The 24,835-nt window shown below is 42.1% G+C and overlaps 1 protein-coding gene across 2 annotated transcripts in view; it reads left to right on the top strand.

Annotated features, from left to right (window-relative positions):
• The first annotated feature begins 4,866 nt into the window (after positions 1-4,866).
• The window catches only part of LOC106602771 (RING finger protein 24), a 56,575-nt gene continuing 36,606 nt past the window's right edge, over positions 4,867-24,835 (top strand). Inside the window, exon 1 of one of the 2 annotated variants that reach the window (XM_014195618.2) lies at positions 4,867-5,325. The gene's annotated coding sequence lies outside the window, so the exon portion shown is untranslated. Of the gene's footprint in view, positions 5,326-13,291; positions 13,483-24,835 lie in introns of those variants that run through there. The other variant, XM_014195619.2, reaches the window with a different exon arrangement.

Below are 24,835 nucleotides of genomic sequence, written 5' to 3'. Positions count from 1 at the left end.
CCCACTTCATATGTATATACTGTATTCTAGTCAAGGATCATCCTATAAATATACTGCTGTACACACCTTTTCTATTCATATACTGTCCATACTGTCTACACACACCATTATATTAATATATACATACATACACACACCCACACATACACACACATACAGTGCATTTGCAAAGTATTCAGTATTCCCTTTGACTTTTTCCACATTTTGTTACATTACAGCCTTAATTTAAAATTGATTAATTTGTTTTACTTCCTCATCAATCTAAATGCAATACCCCATAATGACAAAGCAAAAACAGGTTTTTAGAAATTTGTGCAAATGTATTTAAAAAAAAACTTGACTTAGTACTTTGTTGAAGCACCTTTAGCATCGATTACAACCTCAAGTCTTCTTGAGTTCGACGCTACAAGCTTGGCACACCTGTATTTAGGATGTTTCTTCCATTCATCTCTGCAGATCCTCTCAAGCTCTGTCACTGCACAGCTATTTTCAGGTTTCTCTAGAGATGTTCGATCGGGTTGAAGTCCCGGCTCTGGCTGGGCCACTCAAGGACATTAAGAAACTTGATGACGAAGCCACTCCTGCATTGTCTTGGCTGTGTGCTTAGGAGGTGAAACTTCGCCCCAGTCTGAGGTCCTGATCACTCTGGAGCAGGTTTTCATCAAGGATCTCTCTGTACTTTGCTCCGTTCATTTTTCTCTCGATCCTGACTAGTCTCCCAGTCCCTACCACTGAAAAACATCCCCACATCATGATGCTGCCACCACCATGCTTCACCGTAGGGATGGTGCAAGTTTTCCTCCAGGCGTGACGATTGGCTTTCAGGCCAAAGAGTTCAATCTTAGTTTCATCAGAGCAGAGAATCTTGTTTCTCATGGTCTGAGAGTCCCTTCAGCGGCTTTTGGCAAACTCCAAGCGGGCTGTCATGTGGCTTTTACTGAGGAGTGGCTTCCGTCTGGCCACTCTACCATAAAAGCATGATTGGTGGAGTGCTGCAGAGATGGTTGTCCTTCTGGAAGGTTCTCCCATCTCCACAGAGGAGCCCCGGAGCTCTGTCAGACTGACCATCGGGTTCTTGGTCACCTCCCTGACCAACGCCCTTCTCCCCCGATTGCTCAGTTTGGCTGGGTGACCAGCTCTAGGAGGAAACTTGGTGGTTCCAAACTTCTACCTTGTAAGAATGATGGAGGCCTTCAATGCTGCATACATTTTTGGTACCCTTCCCCAGATCTGTGCCTGGATACCATCCTGTCTCGGAGCTCAACGGACAATTCCTTCGACGTCATGGCTTCGTTTTTGCTCTGACATGCACTGTCAACTGTGGGACCTTATATAGACAGGTGTGTGCCTTTCCAAATCATGTCCAATTCATTGAATTTACCACAGGTGGATTCCAATCAAGTTATAGAAACATCTCAAGGATGATCAATGGAAACAGGATGCACCTGAGCTCAATTTCAAGTCTCATAGCAAAGGTCTGAATACTTATATAAATAAGCTATTTCAGTTTTTTATTTTTTAAACTTTTAAAACCCTGTTTTCACTTTGCCATTATGGGGTATTGTGTGTAGATTGATGAGAAAAAAATACAATTTAATCAATTTTAGAATAAGGCTGTAATGTAAAAAAATTGGAAAAAGTCAATGGGTCTGAATACTTTCCGAAGGCACTGTCTATATACACTACCTTTCAAAAGTTTGGGGTCACTTAGAGATGTCCTTGTTTTTGAAAGAATATTTTAAAAATTGCCCATTTTAAAATAACATCAAATTGATCAGAAATACAGTGTAGACATTGTTAATGTTGTAAATGGCTATTGTTGCTGGAAACTGCAGATTTTTTTAAATGGAGTATCTACAGTTGAAGTCGGAAGTTTACATACACCTTAGTCAAATACATTTAAACTCAGTTTTTCACAATTCCTGACATTTAATCCTAGTAAAAATTCCCTGTCTTAGGTCAGTTAGGATCACCACTTTTTTTTAAGAATGTGAAATGTCAGAATAATAGTAGAGAGAATTATTTATTTCAGATTTTATTTCTTTCATCACATTCCCAGTGGGTCAGAAGTTTACATACACTCAATTAGTATTTGGTAGCATTACCTTTAAATTGCTTAACTTGGGTCAAACGTCTCGGGTAGCCTTCCACAAGCTTCCCACAATAAGTTGGTTGAATTTTGGCCCATTCCTCCTGACAGAGGTGGTGTAACTGAGTCAGGATTGTAGGCCTCCTTGGTCGCACACGCTTTTTCAGTTCTGCCCACAGATTTTCTATGGGATTGAGGTCAGGGCTTTGTGATGGCCACTCCAATACCTTGACTTTGTCGTCCTTAAGCCATTTTGCCACAACTTTGGAAGTATGCTTGGGGTCATTGTCCATTTGGAAGACCCATTTGCGACCAAGCTTTAACTTCCTGACTGATGTCTTGTGATGTTTCTTCAATATATCCACATCATTTCCCCTCCTCATGATGCCATTTATTTTGTGAAGTGCACCAGTCCCTCCTGCAGCAAAGCACCCCCACAACATGACGCTGCCACCCTGTGCTTCATGGTTGGGATGTTGCGCTTCGGCTTGCAAGCCTCCCCCTTTTTCCTCCAAACATAACAATGGTCATTATGGCCAAACAGTTCAATTTTTGTTTCGTCAGACCAGAGGACATTCCTCCAAAAAGTGCGATCTTTGTACCCATGTGGAGTTGCAAACCGTAGTCTGGCTTTTTTATGGCAGTTTTGGAGCAGTGGCTTCTTCCTTGCTGAGCGGCCTTTCAGGTTATGTCAATATAGGACTCGTTTTACTGTGGATATAGATACTTTTGTACCTGTTTCCTCCAGCATCTTCACAAGATCCTTTGCTGTTGTTCTGGGATTGATTTGCACTTTTCATCTCTAGGAGACAGAACGCATCTCCTTCCTGAGCGGTATGACGGCTGTGTGGTCCCATGGTGTTTATACTTGCGTACTATTGTTTGCACAGATGAACGTGGTACCTTCAGGCATTTGGAAATTGCTCCCAAGGATGAACCAGACTTGTGGAGGTCTACAATTTTTTTCTGAGGTCTTGGCTGATTTCTTTTGATTTTCCCATGATGTCAAGCAAAGAGGCACTGAGTTTGAAGGTAGGCCTTGAAATACATCTACAGGCTCACCTCCAATTGACAGAAGCTTCTAAAGCCATGACATCATTTTCTAAGATGTTTAAAGGCACAGTCAACTTAGTGTATGTAAACTTCTGACCCACTGGAATTGTGATACAGTGAATTATAAGTGAAATAAACAATTGTTGGAGAAATGACTTGTGTCATGCACAAAGTAGATATACCAACCAAATTGCCAAAACTATAGTTTGTTAAAAAGGAATTTGTGGAGTGGTTGAAAAACAAGTTTTAATGACTCCAACTAAAGTGTATGTAAACTTCTGACTTCAGCTGTACATAGGTGTACGGAGGCCCATTATCAGCAACCATCACTCATGTGTTCCAACAGCACGTTATGTTAGTTAATCCAAGTTTATCATTTTAAAAGGCTAATTGATGATTAGAAAACCCTTTTGAAATTATGTTAGCACAGCTGAAAACTGTTGTTCTGTTTAAAGAAGCAATAAAACTGGCCATCTTTAGACTAGTTGAGTATCTGGAGCATCAGCATTTGTGGGTTCAATTACAGGCTCAAAATGGACAGAAACAAATAACTTTCTTCTGAAACTCGTCAGTCTATTCTTGTTCTGAGAAATGAAGGCTATTCCATGAGAGAAATTGGCAAGAAACTGAAGATCTCGTACAACACTGTGTACTACTCCCTTCACAGAACAGCGCAAACGGTCTCTAACCAGAATAGAAAGAGGAGTGGGAGGCCCCGGTGCACAACTGAGCAAGAGGACAAGTACATTAGAGTGTCAAGTTTGAGAAACAGATGCCTCACAAGTCCTCAACTGGCAGCGTCATTAAATAGTACCTGCAAAACACCAGTCTCAACGTCAACAGTAAAGAGGTGACTCCGGGATGCTGGCCTTCTGGGAAGAGTTACAAAGAAAAAGCCACATCTCAGACTGGCCAATAAATAGAAAATATTAAGATGGGCGAAGGAACACAGACAATGGACAGAGATACGCCCCATGTATGGAATGATCTGCAGACCCCAAACTTTTGAATGATAGTGTATATATTCCAGACTCTGACATTGTTCAATCTGGTATTTCTTAATTTCATTATTTAAATTGTTTGGGTTAGTGTGTATTGTTAGGTATTACTGCATTGTGTTTGCTTTTGGTCCAGTTTTAATGGACTAATCCTATTGATTATATAGGTGACACTTGACACGTGATCTAGTCTAATTCAGTTTGAGAGATGCTTTTTGTTGTTCTCGAATCTAGACTAGTCATCATCAGCAGACAGTGTTTGACTGTAGAGCAATATAAGGTTCTGACATCTTAACCACTATCTCAGCTCATTCACTGAGACAGATCCCAATGATGACATTGTTAATGTGCAGTCACTAAGTGGGTGACTAAATAAATAATATAGCTAAACTCAGAATCTCAACAGAATTATTTCTAGCCAAGTATGTTGCATCAACTTCTATAGGCATATAAATGTAAATAACAAACATCCTATGATCGATGATCTATAATAAAATAGTCTGCATGTGATTACATGCATGCAATAATACCATAATTTTTTATCACCATCATCATGTAAAAAAAATGTTCAATCCCGACGCCAGCCAGGCAGATGTGGAGTTCTCCCATATTTGATGCCAGCTCGGAATACACACATCAAACTAAGTGAGCAATGCATCAATTCTTCTGCCTCCCTCCCTCCCTCCCTCCTTCCTTCTAGAACACAGCAATCCCCGCGTATACACTGTACACGACTCTGTCTCCGTTAAACGGGCTAGGAGGAGGGACTACGAGCACTACGTGCTTGGAGAACCGTTCAAAAAATTGACCACGAGAATATTTTACACCTGGAAATCAATTTAGATAATCGTTTGAGGAGCAGTAGTTGCCTTTTTAATCGGTTTCATTTATCGTTATGTCCGCTTCTCAGTTTTGTGTCTGTTACAGTGTTGATAAATATTGCTACATCGCTAGCCAGCAAGCCAATATCGAGCAAACCATAGTCAACCACCAACATCGCGAGTTGAATGAAGACGCTTTGCATGGGCTGTAGCCTATCCCGTGTAGATAAGACAGTTGTGTAGCTAACATTACTGTAACTAGTTATCTGACGTGCAGAGTTTTTGTTTGTTTTATTGGCCTGATATTTCTCTCATTGGTATTGGTGAAGAAGAGACGAGCAGATATCGAGGACGGTATTGATTGGTAAGTGTCCTAATATTTGTGTTGCTTTGCAGCACCAAACGTGTCTGTATACAGGCTTGTATGTCAATAGGAGTGGTTGCAGTTGGGATATCGTTGTGAAAATCGAGCTAGTTTACTTGTTTATCTGATGTATAAATTATAGGGATTCAACCTAAACCATTGTTTCATCGATTTTTTTGTGCAAATACGCCCCCCTCCGCGCTCCCTTTTTCAGCTGACGATGGACAAGCAAAATGCATTTAGGCCCATTATCATCAGCTGTGCTTTAGCCTACCTCTCGTTGGCTAATATTGGATCATGTTTTCATAATAACATAGTAAAACGTGAAACTATTGTCAATATTGTATAAGTCGATACAATCGACGTTGTTGATAAGCAAGTGTAATACTCGTTAGGCCTAGCTCGTGCTGTGGGAATCAGTTGCTCGTGATAAACTGCTTGTTCAATCATTTGCATAGCAGACTGATTTGCGAATTGTGCATTTTCTATGTAGTTTCACTTTTAAAACCCATTGGCTCTTGGTTCAGCAAAACCTGAAAGTGAAGTTACTATGTTTGCACACACGATAGATAGAATGTTCTAGACTTGCTCCTATTCGAAGTGCTGTTGGCTGGCTTCGTGCTTTGGCCATGCATGTGCTTAGTAAAGTGCTAACGTTATATGAACAAACTAGTACCGCCAGACAACACTATAACCAATAGCGAAATCATGTTCTTCCCTCTTGACGTAGGCTAAGTAGTTGCACATAATTGCTTATCATTACAGGGTTGGTGTCATCAGTGGATGGGAAGAAAAGGTTTAGGTAATGCATTAACCCTTACCTGCCCAGCAGACTGCTGTTAAGTTTGAGGCTCGCCATTAGCTACCCCACATGCAGCATCTGCTCTATAATGATGCTATAAACCTGCTATAGACCTCACTGGCTTCTGACTCCAGATGCTCTGCATATGTCATGCCATGTGCACACAGATAGTTGAATAGCTAAAGCCGTAAAGGCTTAACTCTGTATTCTCTGTGATTCAGACCCTCGCAGCAATTTCCATACCTTTATTCTTAGGTATACATTTCCACTGTAAACCAAGTGTACCAACAGTTTCGCAGTGCCCCCCCCCCGCCCCCGCCTTCTTGGAAAGGCTATTAAGAAGTAATCTGGGACTTTTTATTGTGCACAATGTCCAAAGATGTCTTTTAGCCTTTTCTACATCTTGGCTGCTGAGGGACGAATGGACAATAGAAAGAACACCCACCCCTGGAGAGTCAGAGTGGCGGATCAACTGCATAATTTCTCTCAAGGAGCCCTCCACTTCAAATATTACATCAAAGGTGTCATGCTCATTAGGGCACAGAATGGAAAAAGGTTTGAAAACATTTTGCAACGGAAAATGAATGTGTTTCTCATTGGACAACTCCTGTTTCATTCCGTTTCCTTCTGTTTGCGCCTAATGAACATGACCAAGGACTCTTAAAGCCATAGGAAGGTGACGCCACCCAAATGCGTACCCCGTTTACCAAACCTGTCAATCACCGGAGTGGTACAGTAGATGACAGGCTTCATGCTGCGCTAGCTAATCCCAAACTACACAATTCTGCTGTTAGGAGCAGGGGTGAAAGTAAGGCGGTCCGGTAAATAAATAGTGGGGGTACGCCGTACCGGTAAAACGTGAGCCTATCAAAATGAATACAACATGCCTAAAGAACTATAGGCTGTTACACCACTTTAATATCACTGCATGTCTGCCGCATGAAACATGTGCGAATTGACTGGAAACTGGGGAGTATACGCTCCAAATTGCATTGTGGTTTGAGGAGAACACTTACATTTTGTCAAGGCGGAGATGAGTGGCTGAGACCGAGGCGCGCATGGACAACAGTGGATGGATGATGCATCCATTATGTTTTGTCTCTTTCCATTCATTAAATAGCGGGTGCACAGTGAACTGTTGGGGTTTGGATGCTGGAATTATTTTGAGTGAATGAATGATTGATTGTTTGACGATCAGATGAAAACATCATGACTGATTGTGTTTATGCCACATTAAAAGGCAAAGTCCATAAGGCTAGGGAAAGCTAAGTTATCCCTAAAGTAAATGTAATTAAATTGCCAAAATTATATAGTGTAATTACCTTACTCCTGTCCAGTGGTGGAAAAAGTACTCAATTGTTATACTTGAGTAAAAGTAAAGATACCTTCATAGAAAATTACTCAAGTAAAAGTGAAAGTCACCCAGTAAAATACTACTTGAGAAAAAGTCTAAAAGTATTTGGGTTTTAAATATACTTAAGTATCAAAAGTAAAAGGATAATAATTTCAAATTCCTTATATTAAGCAACCAGATAGCACCATTTTCTTGCCAAAAGGCCAGAATCTTTGGCAATGACATGGAGGGGTCGCGGCCGGCTGCAACACAGCCTAGGATCGAACCTGAGTCTGTAGTGACACCTCAAGCACTAAGATGCAGTGCCTTAGACTGCTGCGCCAGTTGAGAGGCCCGTTATAATTTTGTTTTTGGAATGGCGCCACTTGTGTGCACTTCCGGTAATACCCCATACCCCAGTGTTGTACATTTACATTTTAGTCATTTAGCAGACGCTCTTATCGAGAGCGACTTACAGTAGTGAATGCATACATTTCATACATTTTTTTTCCTCCGTACTGGAGAAAAAATTTACAGAAACGGTAGGACTAGGGCTGTCCCCAACAACAAAAAAATCTTGGTCGACCGGGAGTCGTCCTATTCTTTCGACCGATCGATTGGTCAAAATGTTTAAACGTATTTTTCCATATATAGACAGACACACCCTATGTGTTTGAATAAAATCAACTACATATGCACTGAGCTTGTTTGATACTTTAAGCACACTGTTTGATTTAAATAATTAAGACAGAAATGACTCAAGGAAGAGCCCGACGGTCACACTGTGTTAACAAAAATGGGAGTACCTGTGTGAGTTGTGCACGTTTTCTCGCTCACCTCACTACTGCGGTGAAAAGGCACCGCAGCACAGCAAGTGTTTATTGCGCTGTCCGTGTTGAAGCTGCAACAACATGTCAGCCGTTTAGTTTCTGATTGAGAAGTTCTGTTAACGAAGTCCCTAATTTCTTTACTTAAAACATCCCCTATTCCCTCACCCTTGCTCTCTTTATGTGAAACATGTAAGCATCGCATGCTTGTAACCAATAGGCCTGACCTATTGCCTGTCATAATCACATCAATAAATTGGTTATAACAAACTCCGAACACATAAGGTTGACAGCAAAATGGATGTGGAAGACGTGAAAAATAAACTTGAGCCTGTTCTAGTGTACCAGAGAGTCTGTACTAACGGGGGAAAAATATATAAAGCATTTTATTACAGCAGACTAAGAACAGTTGCATGCGTTCGTGAATTGCGGTTTCTTTATTGTTGAGGCTAATTCTTCAAAGCACCCTTTGTTATTTAATTTAAAAACGAAAATGCTTGATTGCATTTCAAATCATGAATGTTTCGTATTCTGTGTGACAGCATGAACGAACGAATGAATGAATGATTGATACTGTAGCCTATATATTGAAATACAAGCCTAAGTAAGTTACGGTACTAAGACTAAACAGGACGCCTTCTTAGGCCTACAGCTCGATGGTGGTTATACAAGCCTACTATACAAAGCCTACTAATGATGACAACATGACTTATTATAATGATGATAATAATAATAGTTGTAATAATAAGAAGGAGCTCAAGAAAAAGGGGGGTATAGGAACAAGAGCTGTGTGCATATTATGTGTGACAAACAGGTGCTGTTATTTTACCGTATGATTTTACTGCCTATTTGGAATAGTGTAAACAACACTAAATAAATTCTAAGTAATACCAGTCTGTTCTAACAAAAAAAATTGTAAAGCCTTTATTACAGCATAGCAAACATTAAAAACAGTGAAATTGCTTTGCCCAACATTTTGCTGTTGCATGAGGCTTGGTGCTCACGGAATCAGTAGGCTATTAAACAAACACTCAAACAGGAAACAGAAGCAAGATCGTTCTTATTTCTGTAGATATATATGGATGATTTATATGCCAGGCACATTTAACAGGTAGGCTATTGATTATATACCTAATTAAATTGGGGTCTCTTCCCTCCTCAATATTCTTAGACAATTAGGCTAAGGCAAGGGCTGTATCCTTGTCTCTGCTGCTGCTGCCGCCGCGTTGTTTTCAATCCCAATTTGCTGGTTAACTTTGCCATTATGCACATAGCAACATAGGGAAAGGTGCCAATTCCACGGTGCACTGAAGATTATGTTTCAGAACCGAGGACAGCGACCGTATCCAAGGTGGGAGAAATAATATTAGGTTTATTAGTGTTGCACCATTATTTTTTGGAGTCAGACAAGAGACTTATCAGAGTTGGTGCAGTATGCTGACAACTTATTAGGTACACCCATCTAGTACCAGATCGGACCCCCCTTCATCCCAATGCCGCTTTATTGGGTTGAGGTCTGGGGACTCCGCAGGCCACTCAAGTAAACTAAACTCGCTGTCATGTTCCAGGCAATGTCTTTCCACTCCTCAATTGACCAGTGATCATGTGCCCGCTGGAGCCGCCTCTTCTTGTTTTTAGCTGATAGGAGTGGGACCCGGTGTGGTCGTCTGCTGCAATAGCCCATCCGTGACAAGGATCGCCGAGTTGTGCATTCCAAGGTGCCGCTCTACACACCACTGTTGTACTGCGCCCTTATTTGCCTATTTGTGGCCCGCCTGTTAGCTTGCACGATTCTTGCCATTCTCCTTCGACGTCTCTCCTCAACGAGCTGTTTTCGCCCACAGGACTACCGCTGACTGGATGTTTTTTGCTTGTCACAGCATTCTCGGTAAATCGTGGACTGTCGTGCGTGAAAAGCCCAGGAGGGCGGCCGTTTGTGACAGACTGTGTCCAGTGTGCCTGGCACTGACGATCATACCATGCTCAAAGTCGCTTAGGTCACTCGTTTTGCCCATTGTAATGTTCGGTCGAACAGTAACTGGATGCCTGTCTGCCTGCTTTATATAGCAAGCCACGGCCACGTGACTCACTGTCTGTAGGGGTGATCCATTTTCGTGAACGGGGTGGTGTGCCTAATAAACTGCCAATAAAGCCAATAAAAAAGCAGGTGCCATTTAAGATCCCTTTTTTGAAACCGTAATATCAGCTGGTTATTATATCGTGGAAAACAATCTTCAAAAAGGTAGTAACCTCAGCAGTGGCACTTGCGTAGAAGCCTATGGCTGTGCAATGGCATAGCCTTGTTTTGTTTATTTAATGAGCCCTTATCACAGTCAAGACGCACCCAAACCATAATATAACATAATAAAATGGAACATTTGCCAGTGCGAAGTGATGTGCATCTCGTGTCTGGAACAGTTATTCTCAGTGATAATTTGAAACGGGGCTTAATTTGGCGAGTAGAGAGAGAAGAAGAAAAAAAATCAGGGTTACAAACCAAAATCGCTCATATTTTCGATGTACAGACAGACATTCAGTTGAGTTTATTCTGCCTGTTCTTTGCAAATTTCAAAATGGATGAACAATTCCACATTGAACACTGCATTGCAGGGAGATGAATTACCGCTGCAACGTCTGCTTGTTGATTAGGCCTATATTTAAGGATTCTGATGAAAATACGCTCTTTGACATGATCAAACTAATGTTTTTGTGTATTTACAGTGTGGAACCTGTCTATGTTTACGGGGGTTATAGCCTAGGTTAACCAATTAAAAATGTCACTAGCAGTTTGCAAAGTAGCCATTTTTTCATTCTTCAATCAACCAGGCCAATATTGAATTTGTGATAAAACTGTCGTGATTTGGCAAGGAATGTAGCTTGTGTATCCCATCAGTTAGATACGTTTTTATAGGCATTTCTGTAAGCCTAACGGGAGCTTGTGTGTGCACTCAGCACCCATGTGTGGGGGAAGCAGTCGGAATGCATTTGAGTGAATGAGACAAGGGGAATGGGAATTTAGGGATAAGAACTGTGTGATGCTTGGCTTGGTTTATTTTTTTGTTGTGCCCCGCAAATGTACAAATGGAACACTAGAGTCAAAGCAAGTTAACATTATCTTTTCACTTGCCTGTTCGGGCAGCCATGTAGCACATTCCACTTAATAGTTTTACAGTATAATAAAAAAAAATCTCTGGTTAAAGATCGAGCTTGACGTTACTCATTCTCATCCCTAATCTTGACTGTACCCAATTCAACGGAGTGTAGAAACAACAGACACAACATCTTTTACCTCAGTTGGGTAACTCCATTCTCCAGTCGTAAACAAGGAAGTTGGGCACCGGCTTAGTAACAGTGTTACCATTTAGCATCCTATCTGTCATTGTACACATGATGCACCGCTGTCATCACACAGATTTACGATTCCCTTTTTTGATGCAACCGAGCTTACTTAACGGTTAAGCAGCCACAGATGTGAGGCAGTCATCTCATAGGCCTTTTATAGCAGTCGGACACACGCACATCCCCTGGCTTGGCTTAGTGCTGGGTAGTATTGACCAATGAACTTGCAATAGTATTATGCCATGTGCCTCAGGATGTGACTTCTGTTCTGAGACAGTCTCTTGTCATAGGTCTGTCTTGTCAGGGCAGCAGGTAGCCTAGCGGTTAAGAGCGTTGGGCCAGTAACCGAAAGCCGACTAGGTGAAAAATCTGATGTGCCCCTGAGCCAGGCACTTAACCCTAAATTACTAAAATGTCAAATGTATTTCAGGAAGTACTAGCCTAAACTTAATTGACATGTTGGAATGTCATCTATGTGATGGAATTGTAGCGAGGAGGGCCCTTGGTGGGCAAGCACAAGCACAATTAGGGCCTAGGCTATAGGTCTACATCAAAACACTAATTTCCTCAGTGTTGACTTGTAGCCTAATCCTGATTAAGCCTAATTGATGGTTTGAATTATTCATTAATTTCCATTTTAGCTTTCTTAGGGCTCGCTTTCGTTGTCATTTGTGCCAGGCAGTGGCTTGCTATGTAAGCCAACATCTGGACGATGCTCAAGGACAAGGTGGTCAGGCCTTTGAGAGTGCTGCTGAGTCAGGGCTTTGCTTAATTTGACCTTGATTAATGTGTCATGTCCTATTCAGTCCCGTCTGTCCACCACGGGTAATCAATTAGGCATCTTTAGCCCACGGGTTTGGTGGTGTGAGCGAGCGTGCACATGTGCAACTATTCTTAGGTGTAGAGATGTTGATATTGATGCCATGTTTATATCCATTCTTGTCTCGCTCTTTGTATAGTAGGCGCTTGACTCTTCCGATCACATTAATGCTATACTATATGCAGAAGTTCAGCCAACAAAAGCATTGATATTGAGTCTTTGTGTTGTGTTGGATTTGTGTTTGGCTTTGCCAAGCGTTGCCAAGTTGTTGTCGGGCCCTGGTCTGACCATTCACGCATCACATGACCACAGGTTTTATTTAGCGACACTGGACAGGGCTCTTGTTTCTATCATCTCATTGAAATTAAATGAAAGTAGACCATTAGCAAAACATCTACATACTGTGTTGTGTTTACTGAATCTGACCCACATGATTTGGTCAATTTATATCCCCAAACGTAAGCCTATGTCTAAGAACTAGCATAGTAGGCTAATTGGGATGAAAAGTAGCCCACCTTCAGGCTAAAAGTTAGAACATGTTCAACTATAGCCGAAAGGTCTGGGTGACCGTTTAAACTCCATTTAGAAACATAGGAGAGTTTGATCCCCTGGCTTTGAATGAGTCACCCAATAGTCAGTCAATTATTATGTGTGTGTATGCAGGTGGGCAGATGCCCAAACAGGACGTGTAAACCATGTGAATGGGGGTAAGGTGCGAAACCAGGGGCCTCCACCAAAAAGTAGGGCTGTTTAAAAATGGCCCATGTTTATGAGACGACACAGAGAGAGATGGGTAAGAAGAGAGTAATTCCTTCCTGAAAATGTAGGCCTAGTGCTGGATGGGAGGGGGGGAGGAGGAAGAGGAGGGGCTACTTGCGACAGCTGCGCGTGTCAATTCCCAGCTTGTTTGTACCAGCTTGTGTTACTGTCTGAGCCCACCGAAGAAGAACGAGCAAAGTGAAAAGGAAGAGGGAGAGGTGGAGAGAAGTGTTTGACTGCTGGCCACAGGGCGTGTGAGAAAAATAAATGCAGAAAGGTATGAAAAACGCCTTATTTTCATTTTTGAAGTAGACAAATATGGGCCCTATGGCTCTATCTCTTGTCATTATTGGTTTCTCACAAAACTACAGATATAGAAAGCCTGTTGTGGCTAATAATTGGCATAATGCTACGACCAATGTCAGTCATGAAGGTGGGTTCTAAGCCTTTTTTTGCATCTCGCCTGCCTCTAATAAAGTCACTACCAATGTTGGTCATGCAGCCAGGTCAGTGTCCCACATCAAGACATGCAGCCAGTGTCCCACCTCAAGATGGGCCTCAGTCTCTTGCCCATCTGTCTCTAAAGCCATTGAATCTGAGTCGGTGAGGCTGATCCCACAGCACAGCCCCAGATCAGCCCTCAGGGTAAAGGGGATTAATTAGCCGCAGGAGCAACACCGTTTCCCTGGGTCAGGGGTTAGAAGATTGATCCTGCTGCCCGGCTCACACGCAGGGCAGCAGTCTTCCATGCAGTTCTGGTCCCGTATTCATAAAGCATCTCAGAGTAGGAGTGCTGAACTAGGAATAATTTTGCCTTCCATTTTAATGAATTGGACCTGGTCCTGGGCCCTAGTGATAGTTTCATATTGGGATATTATTTTTGATGTATCATTTTGCCAATAGTGCAACATGTTTGCGGTAGTTGGCTGTACCTGCACCAGAACGCAGTATTTTTCCTCTAACTTTATCTCAATCTTTTTTTTTAAAAGGGAGCCAATTTGTTTTCAGCATTTATTTCCATGAATAATCAAAGCTTGTTTTCACATGGCTCTCTCTTGTCCCTCTGCAGCAGACATATGGTGAGCAAAATGTTTGGAACATCGAATCGCAATAAGAACACAGTATTGAATCGCAATACATATCGTATCAGCACCAAAGTATCATGATAATATCATATCTTTAGGTCCCTGGCAATTCCCAGCCCTAAAGGGTCCTGATCCTAGATCAGCACTCCTAATTTGAGACGCTCAAGAAGGATCCTGAAGAACACAGTACAGTGGTCTATGGTTTCAACAGCCTCTGTTCTGTTGTTGTAAGGTTTCTTCTAAAAGTCACTCTAGCAATGTTTTTCCAAAACCAACTGACCGTTGCTATCTCTAAGAATGCATTGGTCTGTTTATGTGACCTACTTGGAATATTCCCTGGTTTAATTCTGGGAATTGAGGCATCTGCCCTCAGTATCCTGACATCTGTTACCAAATGAGACAATGACAAAATGTCTGTGTTCCATTGATTCAGTGCCATCTATTAAAGATGGGCTATAGAACAGTAGCATAATCTTAGACATAGGCCTATGTTATTGTGAATGCTGGCTTTGGATACAGTGCAATTAAAAACACAATCCTTGGATAGCTTTTCAGAATTCACAGATAAATTGGTCCACATGGAAAACTAAAGGCATAGAAACCGTAAAGGACTTGGTAATGGGAAATAAAGTTATTTCCATGGCAGAATTAAAAAGCAATTTTGGACTGACCAATGTTGATATTTTCGAATACATGCAACTTGAAAGTTTAATATCAAGAAATGTAGATTTGAAATCTTTTGGACATCAGCGCAATCTTGAGGGAATCCTTTCTGTGTCACGCCCTGATGTGTTTCACCTGTCTTTGTGATTGTCTCCACCCACCTCCAGGTGTCTCCTGTTTTCCCCATTAGTCCCCGGTGTATTTATCCCTGTGTTTCCTGTCTCTCTGCCAGCTTGTCTTGTTTTGCCAAGTCAACCAGTGTTTCTCCTAGCTCCTATTTTTCTCAGTCTGTTTTTTCCTAGCCCTCCTGGTTTTGACCTTTGCCTGTCCTGACTCCGTATCCGCCTGCCTGACCACTCTGCCTGTTCAGACCTCGAGCCTGCCTATCCCCTGGTACTGTTTGGACTCTGACCTGGTTTATGAAGTCTCGCCTGTCCCCGACCTGCCTTTTGCCTACCCCGTTTGGTATAATACATATCGGAGCTCAACCATCTGCCTCCTGTGTCTGCATTTGGGTCTCGCCTTATGCCCTTATAATCTGAGTCAGAAAAGGATATTCATATGATAGGTAAGATATATAAAACCTTGCGGAGAGCCTATCCAACTGACAATCTCTTAGAAAAATGTATAAACTATTGGAACAAGACTTAAAATAACTGATATTGGCACAAGATGGAGGGAAAGTTGGAACATAACTAATGAAATGAGTTAGCGAATGCTTAATCCAGTATAAACTAATGTATAGAATTTATTACTAGACAATTCACAAATCTACAGCACAAAAGCATGCCATGTCGTTATAGTTAGAAAGTTGGCAGTCGGAAGTATGTACATTTGGGCCTACTTTTAGTCTGTCTGCATATTTCAAGCCATGGCATATGAGGGAGCAGTGAGATACCCGGGTTGGACGATACTTTTCTTGTCAATCATCTTGGAAAGCGGGCGTGGCAATGGGCACAGTCGGCACGGCTGAATTTGAGGCCCCCTATCTTGATGGTGTAGAGACATTTTTTTTCCCCCGCCCATTTCCTGTAATTCTGATACTTTCTCCATGGAGCTGAGCTTTTTGCAGTTTTAAAGCAAATTTCCTGCAATTCTATGCATTTAGCCATGGCTATAATGGTGTGCGATTTTGCTCAAACATAATAACAACCGATTATGATTTTTCAACGCCGATACCAATTATTGGAGGGCCGGAAAAGCCGATACCGATTAATCGGCCGATTTATTATTATGATTTTTTAAAATATATATATATATACACACAGCTCTGAAGTGACAACGATACTGAAGAGTCTGCTTAGGAGACAAATACTCTCAACTGTTTGAATAACAAAAATAGAGTTTAAGTTACCTGTGATGAATGCTGAAAACAAAAACTGTAATTTCTATATGCAGGAAATCCTATTTTAATAATGGGCATGGTAAGAATTGACTACAAAAGTGCGAGTCATAATTCCCATGACACCTTCTAGCAAAATCTGAAAAGCGGTTCCTTCATTTATTCCATAGGATATTTGTAGATTAACTTAAAATAAGGTCTAGGCTTACACCACCTTGCCAATTTTATAACTGTGTAGATATCCATAGGATATAACTCTGATCAATTATAAGCGAAGTAATTTTTTTTGAAGAGTGGATTTATGAAAATATGTTGACAAACGTTACCTTGTGAGATTTACACGGGTATCAAAACGCCGAGGCGGTTTAAGCACAAAACACAGACCTTATTTGAAGTAGATCAAGACATTCTCTATGGAAGACATGAACGGTAAAATAACGAAGGAACCCCTTTCAAGTTCAGCCACAAGTTATTACAGGAATTATGACGCGTCGACTATTTCTCTCTAAACCATATACCTTTGATTATTACGAGCCTGCTGCTGCCTACCACCGCTCAGACTGCTCTATCAAATATCAAATCATAGACTTAACTATAATATAATAAACCTTAGGTCATTAATATGGTCAAATCCGGAAACTATCATCTCGAAAACATTATTCTTTCAGTGACATACGGAACCGTTCCGTATTTTATCTAACGGGTGGCATCCATAAGTCTAAATATTCCTGTTACATCGCACAACCTACAATGTTATTTAATAGTTCCGTAAAATTCTGGCAAATTAGTTCGCAATGAGCCAGATTCTGTATACCCTGATTCTGCGTGCAACGAACGCAAGAGAACTGACACAATTTCACCTGGTTAATATTGCCTGCTAACCTGGATTTCTTTTAGCTAAATATGCAGGCTTAAAATTATATACTTCTGTGTATTGATTTTAAGAAAGGCATTGATGTTTATGGTTAGGTACAGTCTTGCAACGATTGTGCATTTTTTCGCAAATACGCTTTTGTTAAATCATCCCCGTTTGGCGAAGTCAATAGTCTTCACAGTTCGCAACAAGCCAGGCGGCCCAAACTGCTGCATATACCCTGACTCTGTTTGCAAGAGAAGTGACACATTTTCCCTAGTTAAAAGAAATTCATGTTAGCAGGCAATATTAACTAAATATGCAGGTTTAAAAATATATACTTGTGTATTGATTTTAAGAAAGACATTGATGTTTATGGTTAGGTACACGTCGGAGCAAAGACAGTCCTTTTTCGCGAATGCGCACCACATCGATTATATGCAAAGCAGGACAGGCTAGATAAACTAGTAATATCATCAACCATGTGTAGTTAACTAGTGTTTATGATTGATTGATTGTTTTTTTATAAGATAAGTTTAATGCCAGCTAGCAACTTACCTTGGCAATGTAAAGCAGGTGGTTAGAGCGTTGGGCTAGTTAACGTAAGGTTGCATCCCCAAGCTGACAAGGTAAAAATCTGTCGTTCTGCCCCTGAACAAGGCAGTTAACCCATCGTTCCTAGGCCGTCATTGAAAATAAGAATGTGTTCTTAACTGAGTTAAATAAAGGTAAAAAAAGAATACAAAATAATCGGCAAATCGGTGGCCAAAAATACCGATTACCGATTGTTATGAAAACTTGAAATCGGCCCTAATTAATCGGCCATTCCGATTAATCGGTCGACCTCTAAACAAAACCAATACTGCTAAATTCATTGTTTTTGTCATTTTCAATTCTCCCTGACTGTCTAGTTTTTATTTTTCAAAGATTATATTATAAAAACTAAAATATATAGATCCATCATTGTTTCTACATACTTTATCTGGTTTTAGTCATTTAAGTTTACACCGTGATTTAATATAATTCTTTTTTAATACAGCGGCCCGAAAAAACGCAAAGTATTTCAATGGCAGAAACATCCCTGAGGTTGACCTTGTTCACTCTTATCAAAGTGCATTCTCTACCCTTTGCTACCACATCTCCATCTCTGGAACTAAAGTTAGTCTGACCTAGTTTATTGCAGAACTTGGCATCAACTGTGCAGAAAAACAAGCATTCTTTTTTTCGCAATACATATTTCAGCGCCTGAGGGAACAGCGCTGTTATGTTTTCTCCCTGAATCGCTATGACGCCTATTTAACGCTATAGCAGTGTCGCTCCCCCTCGGTGAACAAATCCAATCACCCATATTGTCCCGCTGGCCAATAGAGAACAAAGTGGAGTTTTTTCGAAGGTTTCCCCTTTAGAAAGGACTAACTGACAGAAGTATAGGATGTATCCCGTGGTAAGCTTTGTGAGTCTTCTGCATTAGGGCTGACTTGACTGGGTCGGTTTGCAGATTAGCTCACCACTGTTGTCACAATCACTAGGAACAATGATATATACTTTTAGCCTAAGCTGTGATGATTCCAATTACTTCTAAAGCCCTGATAATGCTACTACCACCATGTCAGGAATTTGGGCTTCAAGCTCAATTAAACAATGGCTGACTGATTTGTGTGTGTGTGTATAGTAGTGGTGAGTCGTGACGGGCAGCGTTTTGAACAGCCCCATGCCTGCCTGCCTGCTGCCGCTTATGGAGCTCTGCCTTCTGCCCAAGGCCTCTGGTTTGGTGTTGCCCTTTGGTATGTTAAGTTTCAAATGTGCAAATCATGGCTGGCTGTAGCTGCCAGTGGAAATTTCCACTTCAGAATCAGATAATGGACTTTGTTTCGGGTGCTGGGGGCTCGCCACAAGCCCTCTGTAAATTGGCTGGTGGTGTTGCGAAACACTGCAAACGGTCAGCTATTTTAATACAAAAGAGAGGGGGCGGGGTCTTACAAAAGCATGTGTTCTGAACCAAATCTATACAACTGGAGTTAGTTAAAAAAGCAGTTCTACAAAGAGGGATTTTGGCTCCTTGATTTCTCAAGGAAGATTTAATCCTCAACAAAGAGGGTGAAAGCCTGATTTAGTGTGAACGTGTTACACTACTATCTATGATAATTAGTGAACTACTGTAGTGACTTTTTGATTGCTGATGTTCTTTCATAATGTATCAACCTACCATGTTTGGGCAGTTAGGCCCACTGAAAAGTCTAATTGTTTGGTGAATCTCTTCCTCCAATGAGTGTAATCAAACCACCATGAAGACCGTTTACAATAGGATACGAATACAAATGAAAACTTCTTGTGCTTCCTAATCATGCAGTAGTGACAGTCAGTTTCCCTTCAATCCCGGACAATGCTGTTGCGACGGAGAATTATTCCTCAAAAATGAATCTGTGGGTGGAGGTTCAAAGGTTAAGTTGGTCATGATCGGGACATGTGATTTGTCCTCTAGCAAAAGTAGTATTGATCAAACACTCTAAGAGATCTTCAGGAAAAACCCCAGCTCAATGTGTTTTGTCTGAATGTCAAGGGTGTGTGCTCGGCCCTCTCCTGTACTCCCTGTTCACCCACGACTGTGTGGCCATGCACGCCTCCAACTCAATCATCAAGTTTGCAGACGACACAACAGTAGTGGGCTTGATCACCAACAACGAGGAGACAGCCTACCGGGAGGAGGTGAAGGCACTCGGAGTGTGGTGTCAGGAAAACAACCTCTCACCCAAAGTATATATAAAAAAAAGGAAACAGCAGAGGGAGCACCCCCCTATCATTTACATTTGCATCGAAGGGACAGCAGTGAAGAAGGTGGAAAGTTTTAAGTTCCTGGGCGTACACATCACAGACAAACTGAAATGGTCCACCCACTTTTACAGATGCGCAATCGAGAGCATCCTGTCGGGCTGTATCACAGCCTGGTACGGCAACTGCTCCGCCCTCAACCGTAAGGCTCTCCAGAGGGTGGTGCGGTCAGCACAACGCATCACCTGGGGCAAACTACCTGCCCTCCATGACACCTACAGCACCCGATGTCACAGGAAGGCCAAAAAGATCATGAAGGACAACAACCACCTGAGCCACTGCCTGTTCACACCGCTATCATCAAGAAGGCGAGGTCAGTACAGGTGCATCAAAGCTGGGACCGAGAGATTGAGAAACGGCTTCTATCTCAAGACCATCAGACTACTAAACAGCAATCACTAACTCAGAGAGGCTGCTGCCTACATGGAGACCCAATCACTGGTCACTTTAATAAATGGATCACTAGTCACTTTAAATAATGCCACTTTAATAATGTTTACATATCTTACATTACTCATATCACATGTATATACTGTATTTTATACCATCTACTGCACCTTGCCTATGCCGCTCGGCCATCGCTCATCCGTATACTTATATGTACATATTCTCATTCACCCCTTTTTAGATTTGTGTGTATTAGGTAGTTGTTGGGAATTGTTAGATTACTTATATTACTGCACAGTTGGAACTAGAAGCACAAGCATTTCGCTACACTCGCATTAACACTAACCATGTGTATGTGACCAATAAAATTTGATTTGACATTCTGGTTATTGACCAGGGGTGCTGTGTCTAGATAAGCCACTGACTTACCCCGCTTTGGACCATTCCTGTTACTTAGTATTAGGCCCTGCCCAATGCAATGGAAAATTACTGGAACGATGCAAAGAGGGTTCTTCTTTCACTTTCTGACTATCTACTTGGCTGGCTATCTGGTGGGAGGGACTTCCAGGCACCTCTAATTTTAGGTCCAGTGTAAGGCAATGTGCTCTGGTCTGGGGTTCCTTAGTTTGCCGGAACGGCATAGAGTGGATATGGTATTATGGCCCCATGCCGGCTTGTAGTGTGATTTGAGAAAGCCACAGGTTATGCAAGGGAGAAAAGGAGGGTAATTTTGTTAGAGCCTTTCAAAGGGCATTTCGGGTTGTGGAGTATTCGGACAGATTGAGGTATGAAAGCAATGATTTTTCAACACTTGTGTCAAATTGAGCCATTACATTTATTGCTGTGGGGGGGGCAACCAAGAATGCACACTAAAGATAGCTCCTTCATGGCCGTATTAATTGAATACCTGCCATGTGGAGATAACCAATAGTTTAAATGGTACAGCTTGCCAGTAAACCACCACTACCCTCCAAAAATAAGGAAATGAACTTGCCCAATAATCCCCGGACTACTCACTTGGCACCTAACATCCTACCATGTGGGCGGTTACTCTGGTGCAATCCAGGAACCAGCGGGCAGCGCCATGTGACCGACGCATGGAGGCAACGAGGGGAAAACTACTGAGGCCTCACCCTGAGGTCACCCAGTCCCAGCCAGGGTAATCAGATCCCTTATCCCTGGGCAGACTCTAGTCAACGGTTGCTCATACCAGTCCACGTCCTGGGAACCTCAGGCGATCCACATATTTAATATATTCCAGTACGAACACACCTGATTCAGCTTGTCAACAAGCCATCATCATCAAGCCCTTAACTAGTTGGATCAGGTGTGCAAGCGGTGGAATAAATCAAATGTGGGAAACTATCAATGCACCCAAGGACATGTTTGAGAAACACTACTTTAACTAGAGAAACAGCCTTCCCTCAGTGCTGGTGTTATTAATGATCTTGTTTCTCCGCACCCATACATGTCTGACTGGGACTTCACTGTTGTCTGTGACATAAGAAATGCACCCTCTTTTGCATGTGTACTTGTGTAGTCAAACTTTTGTTCAGGTTAAGGCTTTGAGATTGGTCACATCCTTCAGTGTTGTCTGACTAGACTAAATTGTAATCAATAAAGCAGGCTAGTTTTATTGAAAGCTAGTTTGGCATTAACTAGGCTTTGGCTACTGTATGTTTTGGCATTAGCTAGGCTACGTGTTGTTTAAGTGTTTTGGCCCATCTATTTCCCCTTAAGATGATTTGTGAACAGTCCTGTGGATTGGCAGCTGGTTGGTGGCTGCTGGGCAATGGCTGAGAGGCACTCCAGAGTGTGTGTGTGCAAACACAAGGCATGTCTTACTTCCTATACAACACTTCTGAATCACATACTGTGGTTTTATGGTGCTTAACCAAATACATTTAAATTGTTTGAGCATTCGTTTAGACTATTTTGTTGAAACAAATCGGTTCGGTAACCCCATAACTTATAATTGCCAAATGTCCAATTTCAGTATGAAACGTGGTCAAAGACTTCTCTCAAGCCACGTTGGAGGGCTTATTGAAATCAATGTAAGATGGGATCACACAGAGGGCAAAGAATTTATCTTCAAACCAGAACCGGTTTCACTTTCACTGTCCAGCAGGAATCTCCACTGCTGTAACCTTCTGAGGTCCCCCAGGACAAGCTGGAGAAGGGGAGTAGAAGAGGGTCTAGAAGAGTAAATTACTGTAAGAAAAGCCCTGTGGAAGAACTTCGAGCTGTTCTGGGGCTTGTGGGAAGAGGGTGTTGGTTGTGTCATTTGATACACTTGTTAAATTGCAACCCACTTGCAGATGGCTGAAGGCCGCAGCACTCAAGGAATCTTTCAAAAAACGTCTCTGCTTAACTACAACCTTTTGTATGGTCTACGTCAGAGGGCTTATCGTCGAAATGTGTCTGCTGGTTTTCGTGGAAATGTCAGCAAATTTAGTTTAGTCTAAATAAATAATTCAAGATGGAATGAACACTGAAAGACACTGCAAGCCTTGAAGACTAAAAATATCTATTATTTATTCTTTACAAATGTTAAGAGCCTTGCCAAAGAGAGAGAGCCCTCACCTTATCTAACCTCACAAAGAGCTTAGGCTACATAGCTTCTCAAAGGTTAGCCATTGAAACAAAGAGCCAACAACCAAAAGCCTTTTTTGCCTTGTCGTTGTCTCACCTTAAATCATTCTCTCTCAAAACGAGTTGGCTATCAGTTCTCCGCTTCTCACATGGCAGAGTGCGTCGTGCTCTCTCTCGGTCTGCTTCCCCAGTCTATTTTTACGGCTTTATCATCCTCTGTGAACCTTGTATAAGTCTCCTCTGAGAGAGGCACGACCGACGTGTTGAAATGCGAACTACCCCACGGCTAACAAAGCAGTGTGGTTACAGTACTGTAAGGACGGACCCGTTGCCTCAGAACGATGAGAGGGCAAAGCCTTTGTTGTTCCGCCCATTAAAATGCTTTTGGCTGAACTGGCCTTGGCATAGTTAGCGAGAATATACGGCCTATATTGAGCAGATATAGGCTAGTCTGTAAGCACGTTCCCATTTCCCTCACCTCCTCAAGCCTGTCTCCAGTCAACTATGAGCTGTGGGTTTGTTGTGTCCTGGCCTGGCTGAGAGGGCCTTCCAGTTTGAAGGGAGGATAGGCTAGATGGGAGGTATTTTTAGATGCTCTAATAGATTTTGGGTTGGAACCAGTCTGAGGTGGATGGAGTGTTGAGTAAATGAGAAGTAGGAGCTAGGGAATTTTCAGGTCCTCCTTCGTAGGATATTTTAGGTACTTTTCTGTGATGAGATCTGATGACTTTTAGGTGCTTTCCGTTTGAGGGCAGTGGTGTGTCAGTGGTAGATTCTGTAATTTATACAGTCAATAGTCCTGTCTCTCTGACTGTCAGTTCAATTGGCTTTGTTCTGGCACTGTGTGAGGCAAGTGAAGTGTACTTTGGATTTTTCCCCTCTCAAAGTGGCCTGATTCAGTACAAACAAGAGAAATGTGAATAAAGGTCCACGTTGTGAGGTCCGTTGATCCCTGGAGTGAGTGTGCGTTTATTTGTAGGCATTTGTGTGTTCCAGCCCCACAGAGTAACTGGCTGTAGGCCGTAGTCTCCCTAGCTGTCAGTGCCCATTTAAGAGTAGATGTCTCTCTGTCTCTGTCTCTCTGTGTCTGTCTGTTTGCTCCTTCAGTGAATGACCGTCGCTGTCAGTGCTGAGAGGCACAGACTCTGGACCGGTATCTCCACTTCCTGGGCTTCTTCGACCTCCTGCAAGGATGTGCTTAGAGACGGAGAGATCCCAGTGATGAAAGAAGGAAAAAGTCTTTTTAGAGGGTAGTCGGTGTCAGAATTGAAGAGCGAGTCAGTGTCAGAATTTAAAAGGGATGAATTAGGACTGCCAATAGTGTATTTGAGTATTTTCTTCTCATTTCTTTGCTCCATTCAATAGCAGGACAACATACAGCCCTGAGTGACACCTGAAACGAGCCTTTGTGGATGACGTCGGTTGTTTACCGCGGCGGGGTAGGGTTACCGGGACGACGGGGTGAACCCGGGACCATCTAGCTAAGCGAATCCTGATACTGTCCATTAGCAGGGGGTCGATGATCGACAGCTGCCTGCGACACAACAAGGGGAGGAAGGGGTTCTGGGAGGGATTCTATAAATCACTCTGGACGAGATCCCCAAGAGAGACCTTTAAAATCCGCTCTTCCCTGACCCGTTCCCCACCCCCTCCTTACCCCGTCCCACCCTACTTCAACAGCCGCTAGGCTACTTAGCTGCTATGTTGACATTTACAGTGGCAAGAAAGAGTATGTGAACCCTTTAGAAATACCTGGATTTCTGCATAAATTGGTCATAAAATTTGATCCGATTATCATCTAGGTCACAACAACAGACAAACACAGTCGGCTTAAATTAATAACACATAAACAATTATACGTTTTCATGTCTTTATTGAA

The sequence above is a fragment of the Salmo salar genome, chromosome ssa04, assembly GCF_905237065.1.
Source record: "Salmo salar chromosome ssa04, Ssal_v3.1, whole genome shotgun sequence".
NCBI lineage: Eukaryota > Metazoa > Chordata > Actinopteri > Salmoniformes > Salmonidae > Salmo > Salmo salar.
The sequence above is the reverse complement of the archived record's forward strand: the minus strand, read 5'-3'. Positions and strand labels throughout refer to the sequence as shown.